The following is a 10,846-nucleotide window of genomic DNA, read 5'->3' as shown; positions in this document are numbered from 1 at the left end:
GAGTTCTGAAAACTCAGGGAGAGGCCTCTTCACTAAGCACCCCCATCGCTCCCACCTAATTATATTTGGGAAGAACCAACTAACCCCCCCTCTGCTAGAGGGGCCGACATGCTCTACTTATAAACTGGCAGGTCTAGGGACTGCACCAAGTCTAGGCCAGAAGGCCAGGGAACCGACCCTTCAGCCGCACCCAGGGGTTCTCCATCCCCATCAGAAGGCTTCCCTTTCAGCTATCTCTAACTGCTCCAGGTCACCTTTACACCAGCAGGTTTTGCATATCCACCGCCACCCCTAATACCACCTCGCCGTAGATCAGAAAACGGAAGAAAGCGCCACCTCCTGGCAACTGATAAGAACAGATACTACTACACTTGATCTTAGCCAAAAGGCAGAGAAGCGATGGAACACAATTATATATAGAACTTACAAATTTCCTTTACAATCTCCTCTCTTTTGATCACTATACATACATGCTATCACCTTTAACCTGGACCCTCCACACGCTTAGGTGAGGGTAGTCCCGACCAAAGAGGCAAAAACTCCATTGTGGAGAATAGAATAGCAGAGAGCAGCTTTATCATTACAAAATGACTTTACATTGTGGAAAACAAAATGATAAATCATTTACAGAGTGTTGGCTGTACACTCCTGTGGCCAGAATGGCCTTCTAGCTGAATTGTGGACATGAGGACTTCTCAGCATAAATAAGACAATTCTACATAAAACGGAAGACGTATAAAAGACAATGGGGTTCATTTACTAAGAATAAGGAGAAGCAATACATGATAGACTCCTAATTGCAAAATCCGCGACTATAATATGGAGAAGCGCCACCAATTATGTGAACCCCCAATTAGTAAATGTCAAGTCAGGATCGTCACTTTTCCATCATAGAAAATACTAAACGTGGTCCCTAGAGGGCGTAGGACTGCAGGATTTAGCCAAGATCCCGTTTGTGTGTAAAAACAAAACAATTGGCAAATGTGGTTGATGGTAAAAATATTCATTTTTCTTTCCTGTTTTGTAGAATTTTTTTTACTGCAAACAAAATGTATTTCTTAATGAATGTTAAAGAGTGATGCGTACTTTTTCTGAATGTTAAATATATCTATAAATATTCTAGTTATATCTCTAGTATATGACAAACAATTTCTCATGTCTTATTCTAATTTTATTAGAATATCTACTTATAATTATATATCTTAGTTCTTGAATCATGATGATAATACTATATATGCTTGGTAATACTACGGGCAGCACAGTGGATTAGTGGTTAGCACTTCTGCCTAGTGACACTAGGGGTAAGGGTTCAAATCCCAACCGTGACATCAGAGTCCTGTCTGTTTTTCAAACTTGCACATGGTGCAAAAAGCTGTAGGTGGGCTATAAGAGGTCTTTCAATGTTATATTACAACAGACATTAACCACATCTCTTTTAGTAACAGAAATTTCCCCTCCCCCACTTCATTTGCCCAGCCTGTCTCCTTTGCGTGTGCGTTTAGTTTATTCATTTTCATACTGAACATGAGCACAGCTTTAAAATCGAGCGACTTCATGTGAACTCGCACAATTTCAAAGCAGCATTTCAGTCAAACTTCGGGGGGGGGTCAACTTGAAAGACATCTGTTTGGAAATCGGTGCGGTGCTGTAAAGTTGTCGTCTCACCAATTGGGACGCTCCTATTGCCGGCAATAAGCTGCGATTTGACTTGTCAATTCACACCAATGTGAACGGGGGGCCAAGGACCGGTTCACACCACATGCAGTCCAGTGTGGAAAAAATGGTTATATGGTTTTCAATTGCATTGTTTGTGGTGTGGTCATTAGATGAAAAGGGGGGTGAGTTCATTGGTATAGATTATAGCAGGTAACAAGACATGGTTAATACCATAGTCAAGAGAGGCCCAGAGTACAACCCCAAAGCCATAAGCGGAGGGCTGGCATGACAGGGGTTAATGGGGCTTTAGGTACTGAGGTTTAGGGAAGAAGGAGGTGTGCAAATGGGTGATGGAGATGGGGGCAGAGCTTTGGGGGAAGGGACGCAGGACGAGGGAGGGGGGCAGCCTCAGTCTGAAGGGGAAGAGAGAGGAACAGCTTCCCACCCTACATGTTCTGGTAATTTTCCCATTTGGTTTTGGGGACTGGAGCCTCCCTGAGAAAAAGTGGTGCACTTGGTGGGGTGCAAGGTCCTTTTAGGTCATATGGGCATTTAAAAGGTATGGTGTAGGGACCCGTCTGAGGTAAGGCTCCCAGTTGGTGTATGGGCACCTGCTAGTTGTCTCTGAGTCGGTGGTTTGCAACTAATGGCCTTAGAATTGACTAGTCGGTACGGTTCTGGTTTATGCCTATTGGGTTCTTGGGCTCCATTATCGATAATAAACTGTATGTTATGTTTAAAAGGTTATTGATATGTTAATTATTGGATATTTATATATTTGGTTAATAAAACGGCTGCTACAGCCAATTTACCCCAGTTATGTGTGGTGGGGTCATTAGATGAAAGGGGTGGGTTCATTGGCGTAGCAGGTAACAAGCCATGGGTAATGCCATAGTGTCAGGAAAATCTTTCCCACAGACATCCGAGTGGTGTAAGGCTCAGAAGAATACCTGTGCGCAGGAAGAGCGATAATGCGATCGGCGGTGCTCTGTTACCACCTACTTCCTGCTGCTAGACTACAGGACTCCTCCCGTTGTCTGCTGTATCCTGCTGTCACCTGAATCCCGCTGCTGGACTACAGGACTCCTCCCTGTTGTCAGCTGCATCCTGCCCGCGGTCTGCATCCCGCCACTGGGCTACAAGGCACATCCCTGCCGTCCGTTGTTTCCGGCTGGAACCACCTGCTGCGTCCTGCTATCATCTGCATCCTGCGGCTGGACTACAGGACACCTCCCTACTACCAACGGTCTCTTACCTTCTACACCGGCCATCCAGTTAGGCGCTTGTGCTCCTTTGTGCTCCCGAGTCCCTGTCATCTCTATCAGGGCCTCCCGAGTCAGAGGTTTATGAGAGGCCGCTCCCTGCACTCTGGGCTCTGCCTTAAGGTACGTGACAGTATCGGGCAGCCATGTCTGAGCCCACGCAGGGAGCTTCTGCTATGGATGATTTATACCGTCATCTTGCTGGACTCACCCAGGCTGTTAAGTCCCTGCAAGAGGGTTATTCCCGATTGGAAGAGCATGTCCAGGCCTTATCTACCACGGGCCCTACCGTGCCGGGAACTTTTTCTGCACCATCAGTGGTTATGATGCCCCCGAGCCTAAGGTCCCAAATCCAGAAAGGTTCTCGGGAAATCGCAGCAAGTATAGGGCTTTCCGTAACGCCTGTGAACTTTTTTTTGCACTACAACCCAGAACTTTTTCCCTTGAGTCCACCAAGGTGGGTTTTGTCATCTCCCTCTTACTGGGTGAGCCCCAGGCATGGGCCCACCGCCTCTTGGAGCAAAAGGACGCATGCCTTTAACAGGCTGAGTACCTTCTTCCAAGCGATGGGTCTGCTCTACGAGGATCCACAACAAGCGGCTACTGTAGAAGCAGCATTATATTCACTCCAGCAGGGCCGTAGGGCGGCAGAGGACTATGCGTCCGAATTTAGGCGCTGGAGTTCCGATACAAACTGGAACAATGCCGCTCTACGTTATCAGTTTCGCATGGGACTCTCTGAACCATTAAAGGATGAGTTGGCCCGGGTCGTTATTCCAGCAACGCTTGAAGACCTTATCAACCTGTCCATCCAGATTGACAGACGCCTGAGAGAACGGAGAGCAGAACGTACGGCCGGTCCTTCTCGACCGGTCTGGATGTTACCCCGTGTATCTAACCCTCCTGCACATTCCGCAGCTGACACTCCTGAGCCCATGCAACTGGGCTTACTCCGACCATCCCTCACCACCGAAGAACGACAACGCCAGCGGGTCAACAACCTGTGTCTATATTGTGGGGAGTCCGGACACTATGTGAGGACTTGTCCCGCCACGCTCCGTAAGCACTCTTTGTCTACTACTGTCTTACCTGCTGTGCTTAGTAATGTCTCTCACCTGGCTATTCCCATTTCTCTTCAGCTTCCAGGAGGGAATACTCAAGTCACCGCAATAATTGACTCTGGAGCGTGCAGCAGGTTCATGGACTTGTCTTTTGCCCATAAATTCCTAGCTCCTCTACGGCCCAGGGCGAAGGGACTGTCAGTACATCTTGCCGACGAATCGGCTATCAAATCCGGGCCTGTAACACAAGAGACGGTTCCTTTGACTGCCACTATCTCCGATAACCATCGGGAACTACTCTGCCTGGACATTATCGAGTCTCCCCTTTTCCCCATTATACTGGGCATGCCCTGGCTCAGGGCACACAACCCGCAAATTGACTGGTCTACTGGAAGTATTAGCTTTCCTTCTCCCTATTGCCGTCAGCACTGCCTGCAAGAAGCAATTGATGTCTCGTCCCCCTTAATGTGTCTGGAGACAGATATTGAAACTCGCCAGTCTGTTCCAGAGGCTTACCACAGTTTCTTGGACGTGTTCAGCAAAAAGGGGGCAGAAATGCTTCCTCCCCATAGACCCTATGACTGTCCGATTGAGCTCCTCCCCGGAGCCGAAATCCCTTTCGGGAGAATTTTCCTCTTAACAGAGATGGAACTAGAGACTCTCAAGACCTACATTGATGATAATCTGAGAAAAGGGTATATACGCCCTTCTACCTCCCCAGCAGGAGCAGGGATTTTCTTTGTAGAGAAGAAAGACCATTCCCTACGCCCTTGTGTAGACTATCGGGACTTAAAGTTACAGTCAAGAACTGATACCCACTGCCTTTGGTACCCGAATTATTTCAGAGACTCGGAACAGCTGTTATTTTCACCAAACTGGATCTTCGCGGAGCCAACAATTTGGTCCATATCCGAAGTGGAGATGAATGGCCTTCCGCACCCGCTTCGGACACTTCAAGTATCTTGTAATGCCCTTTGGGCTATGCAACGCTCCTGCGACCTTCCAGCATTTTGTGAATGATATTTTCAGAGACTATCTTGACCTGTTTATCATAGTGTATTTGGATGATATCTTGATCTTCTCCCCCTCTCTGCCTATTCACGGAACACGTCAGAAAGGTTCTAACTCGGCTTCGTCAACACGGCCTGTACGCGAAACCTGAGAAGAAGAGTTTGAACGTCGCAGCATCCAGTTTCTGGGGCTGATTATCTCAGTAGATGGAATCAAGATGGACCCACAGAAGGTCTCCGCCATCCTGGACTGGCCAGCTCCCACAGATAAGAAAGGAATTCAGCGTTTTGTGGGGTTTGTGAATTTCTATCGCAAATTTATCAGGGGCTTCTCTACTATCATCGCCCCTATCACAAGATTGACCAGACAGGGTATCAAGTTCCAGTGGTCCCCGGAAGCTCAGGCTGCTTTCACCTCTCTTAAAAAACAATTTGTGTCAGCCTCTGTCCTGAAGCATCCTGACCCTGCGCTCCCCTATATCTTAGAGGTTGACGCATCCGAGATTGCAGTGGGAGCAGTGCTCTCCCAGAGACAAGGCCCCAAGGCCCTATTGCATCCGGTGGCTTTCTTCTCACGCAATTTGTCCAAAGTGGAGAAGAACTATGACATCGGGGACAGGGAGATATTCGCCATCAAAGCCGCACTTGAAGAATGGCGCTATCTTCTGGAGTGAGCAGCTCATCCCATTCTGGTATACACAGAGCACAAGAACTTAGAGTACTTGAAGGCTGCTAAGAGGCTGAAGCCGTGTCAGGCCAGATGGGCACTCTTTTTTATGAGATTTTCATTTCATATTACCTATAGACCCGGGTCAAAAACACCAAACCAGACGTGCTGTCTCGGATGTTCAGTGAACCTGAAGTTTCTCAACCACCCGATACCATCCTTTCACCCGGAAACTTCCTTATGCTTCAGGGAGACCTATTGTGCCAATTCAAGCAGGCCTCATCGTTGGCTCCTCATCCATCAAACACTACCTTACATTCCAGTGATGACTTATTGTGGCATGAAAACAGGATCTTCGTACCTCAGCAACTACGGGTTGCCGTCCTTAAATCCTGTCACGACCACGAACTGGCCGGCCATTTTGGGGTACACAAGACTGCCAAACTCCTTCAATGCACCTTCTGGTGGCCCCAGCTGCTAAGAGATTGCAAGCTTTATGTTGAGTCATGCATCACCTGTACCCAGAACAAGGGTAGCAAGACCAAGGTTTGGGGGCTGCTGAACATGCTTCCTGTTCCGGAAAGGCCATGGAGAATGATTTCCATGGACTTTATTGTTGAATTGCCACCATCAGAAGACTGCGCCACTATATTCGTGGTGGTTGACAGATTCTCCAAGATGGCTTATTTCCTACGTATGAAGGGTACACCCTCTGCCCCTGAGACCGCAAGGGTCTTCGTTAAGTAAATAGTAAGACTCCATAGTATACCTGCAAACATTGTTTCCGATCGAGGGGTGCAATTTACGTCTAGATTTTGGAGAGCTTTGTGTGAGTCCCTGAAGATTGACCTCTTGTTCTCCTCTGCCTACCACCCCCAGACCAATGGCCAGACCGAACGAACAAACCAGACCCTCAAGCAATATTTTCGGTGCTATTCGTCCTTCTCTCAAGACGATTAGGTATGCCTTTTACCCCTTGCCGAGTTTGCCTACAATAACTCCATCCATTCTGCAACGAATCAGTCTCCATTTTTTGCAAATTATGGCTTTCACCCTCTGTTCCTGTCAAACAACATTCCAGAAGTTCCGGCGGCCCAGGAAACCTTGAACTTTTTCTGCACAAATAACAAGCTGCTTCAAGAGACAATGGCAAGGACCCAAGAACGTAACAAGGTGGCATTTGACAAGAAGAGGAGAGGGGAGCTCGATTTAAAACCCGGGGATCTAGTCTGGCTGTCTATCCTAAATTTGAAGTTGGCATGGCCATCTAGGAAACTGGGCCCAAAGTTTGTGGGTCCCTTCCCAGTAACTAGGAAAATTAATAACGTGGCCTATGAACTGAAACTACTGCAAATCTTTTCGTATCCACCCAGTGTTCCATGTGGCCCTCCTAAAACCCTCAATCCAGGATCCCTTCACCAATCGGAACGTCGGTCCCCCCGAACCTGTGCTTATTAACGGTGAGGAGGAATTTGAGGTTGAAGCTATTTTAGACTGCAGAAGGAGACGCGACCAAGTCCAGTATCTGGTGAAGTGGAAGGGGTATGGGCCAGAAGAGAACTCTTGGGAACCAGAGACTAATATCCACGCCAAGAGACCGATTCTGGCCTTCAAGAGATCTCACCCGGGTAAGATGACCCAGTTGGGCATCCTCAGGCTGCCCATTGGAGGGGGGCACTGTCAGGAAAACCTTTCCCACAGACATTCGAGTGGTATAAGGGTCAGAAGAATACCTGTGCGCAGGAAGAGCGATAATGCGATCGGCGGTGCGCGCGCGGCCATTTTGGCGGCAATTGGCGCCAATGGCGCTATTTAAAGGGGATCTTTACCTTGCTGTCTTGCTGCCCGATCAACAGCGTTCCTGTGTGCTCTGCTACCCTGCATCTGAATTTACCTGATCCGTATTGAACTTGGCCTGTTTCTGACTTCTCTGCTTGCTGCCTGCCCCGACCTTGGCTTCCGAACCTGACTATTCTCCTGGACTTCGTTTTGGTACCTGATCTGCTCGCCTGTGCTTGACCCGGACTGTTTAACTACTCTGCTACCTGCCAGTCACCTGTCTACTGTTGCTGGACTACAGAACACCTCCGGGTTCTCCACCGTATCCGGCTGGTGCCTTCTGTTGTGCTCTGTTACCACCTACTTCCTGCTTCTGGACTACAGGACTCCTCCTGTTGTCTGCTGTATCCTGCTGTCACCTGCATCCCACTGCTGGACTACAGGACTCCTCCCTGTTGTTAGCTTCATCCTGCCCACGGTCTGCTACAAGGCACATCCCTGCCATCCATTGTTTCCGTCTGGAACCGCCTGCTGCATCCTGCTATCATCTGCATCCTGCGGCTGGACTACCGGACACCTCCCTACTACCAAAGGTCTCCTGCCTTCTACACCGGCCATCCAGTCAGGCGCTTGTGCTCCTTTGTGCTCCCGCGCCCCTGTCATCTCTATCAGGGCCTTCCGAGTCAGAGGTTTACGAGAGGCCGCTCCCTGCACTCTGGGCTCTGCCTTAAGGTACGTGACACATAGTCATGTACCTCTGCTGCAAAACTATACACAATTTCTGTAATGGAGAGAAGAAGACCTTACCTGCGTATTTCCTACAACACGTCATCTCTCACTGGTCTGTAGATATCAGACCTAGAAGCCAATAAGACACAGGAAGGAAGTCATCAGCTGACCTCATTAGTACACACCTGTGGTGCCCCCCCCCCCCCCAGCTGATAACGTCTCCTAATCCTTGTTTGCTTCATGTTAGGAAATACAAAAACAAACCCCCTTCAGTAACATTTAGAAAGTTAGGAGTTATGCTGCCTGCCACAAGGGGGGGTAACAACACGAATTTGATTGGTAAACATGTCCAGTGTGGGTCCCCTCCCCCCAATCCAGGCCATGCCCTTAGGTCTCCATTATATGATCAATCATTTTTAATGTGTAAATATAATTTTATTAAAATGTTATCTTCTAGTTATAGATTCCTTTTATCACTGTACTACTATATATTCTAGTACCATATCTGATCACCACAGTGGTTGGCGCTCCAGGTTAGCAGCACTCAGGTCATGGGTTTAAATCCCAACCACAGCACCTCCTGCTTGGAGTTTATCTTGTGCAGTGATGGCGAAACTTGGCACCCCAGGTGTTTTGGAAATATATTTCCCATGATGCTCATGCTCTCTGCAGTGTAGTGGAGTATAATGGGAAATGTAATTCCAAAACAATTGGGGTGCCATCACTGGTCTAGTGAATGGAAAAGTGCCATCCAATAGACAAACAAACTTTTAGAGACAGAGGCCTCCGGCATCTTTAACATTGCCGGTAATAAAAAGAAAAAGGCGGGGGGTACTTCTTAATCCATACCAGGCCCTTTTGTGTCCGTTACTGATTTTAAAGGGAAACCCCATGCCAACTTTTTTTTTTTTTTTACCAACGGCGCAGGGTCCCCCTCAAATCCATACCAGACTCTTAGGTACCTTTCAAACTTGTACGACCTGAAAGTAGTGCGAATTTGATGCGACTTGATGTGCCTGTGTAATCTTGAGTTCTATGGACATCAAATCGCATCAAAGTCGGACCAAAGTAGTGCAGGGACTACTTTGAAGTCGCACAGATATGAACGGCGCTCATTGGAAATCATGGGGGGTACAATTTGTCATGCGACTTTCCAGTCCCAAGTCGCAGGACAAGTCTCACAAGTGTGAAATGGGCCTTCTCCAAACATGCAGCCCGACAGGCCAGGAAAAGGGGGTGCAAGCATGCTTCTCCCTCCTGAACCTTACCAGGCCACATGCCCTCAAAATGGGGGGGGGGGTGTTTTACGGCAATCATTCACCAAAAAATCTAATATAATTAGAATTTATTGAACATTTACAGTTACATCTCTATTATATTTAAAATATGTTTTAAGGTTTAATTTGTATTTTATGAGAATATTGAGTTCTATTTAAATATATACATTTTTTAATTATGGTACAAATGTAGAATTGTACTCAGCACAGCGGCTTAGTGGTCTGCACTCCTTGCTGGCAGTTAAGTTATGGGCTCATTTTAGGAGAATATAGAGTTATCTATATCTATGTTCATGTTCATTTGTTATTCATGGTACTACTGTACACTTTACATAGACTTGTGCTCAGTTCAGTGGCTTAATGCTTTGCAGTCTTAGCTGGCAACACTCAAGACCATGGGTTCAAATCCCAAACATGGCATCACCGGCTTAAAAATTTAAATAGTATGCAGCAGAGTGTGCTGAAAATAGGTGCATGCCTAATTGCCGCATAAGCATGATTTTTTTCAGAAATTGAATGGCTCAGAATGTATGCAATGTTATTTAGCAACAATGTTATTATTGTGTAGAATGAAAAGTATCAAACACTAGGAAACACGCAGGGTGTTTTTTTTAATATTTGGGCATTCGCTTATGCACTTGAAAAGTCACAAACACAACCTTAGGCGGGTGGTAGCATGGTTGGGATTTGAACCCATGACCTGAGTGCTATTTGAGCATGTTCAAGGAAGAGCGTGGGCTCCTTTTGAAGCTCTTTGTCAAATAAGGGTGAAAAGCATCTGGATGTAGGTCTCAACTGACTGCCATGAGAAAGGTTTAGGCAATGACCGGTACCTGCAAGTCACGGTAAAATCACTGTGCTGACGGTTTCTACAGTGGTGAAAAATAACTCCCAGATGGGCTCACCTGGGATTTGAACCCAAGACATCTCACAACCAAAGTGATAATTATACCCCTAGACCAACGAGTCAAAAGCTGTTTGCCTACTTTAGCTGGTTTCCTAGGCTAGGCTGAGCAGTAGACAAGGGCACTGCAAAAGTTCAAGCATAGCATAAAGGCACCTTGACTGTGATAAGAAGACAATGGGAAACTGTGCCTGCTGCCTAAAGCTTGGGCTCATCTGGGATTTGAACCCAGAACATATCGCACGTAAAGCAAGAATCATACCCCTAGACTAGGGATGAATCGGATGCTCAAGTTCAACGTAAGTTCGAGTCGAACGTCAGGTGTTTGCCTGTTTGCCGAATAGGGAACAATTTGGGGTGTTTGAAGGCAAATTTGAAAGCCGTGGAACGCCCTTTAAAAGTTCTATGGGATAAATCAAAAGTGCTAATTTTAAAGGCTTATATGCATGGTATTGTCATAAAAAGTGTTTGGGGACCCGGGTCCTGCCCCAGGGGACATGT

General features: G+C 47.1%; 1 pseudogene; it reads right to left on the bottom strand.

The window, feature by feature from the left end:
• Positions 1 to 263: 263 nt before the first annotated feature.
• On the bottom strand, positions 264 to 401 carry LOC143979980 (U2 spliceosomal RNA; annotated as a pseudogene).
• Between the last annotated feature and the right edge of the window lie 10,445 nt (positions 402 to 10,846).

This window comes from Lithobates pipiens, unplaced genomic scaffold (genome assembly GCF_037356315.1).
Source record: "Lithobates pipiens isolate NorthernLeopardFrog02 unplaced genomic scaffold, aLitPip1_a1.2 Scaffold_13, whole genome shotgun sequence".
Classification (NCBI taxonomy): Eukaryota; Metazoa; Chordata; class Amphibia; order Anura; family Ranidae; genus Lithobates; species Lithobates pipiens.
Note: the sequence above shows the minus strand (reverse complement) of the source record. Positions and strands in the feature narration are given on the sequence as shown.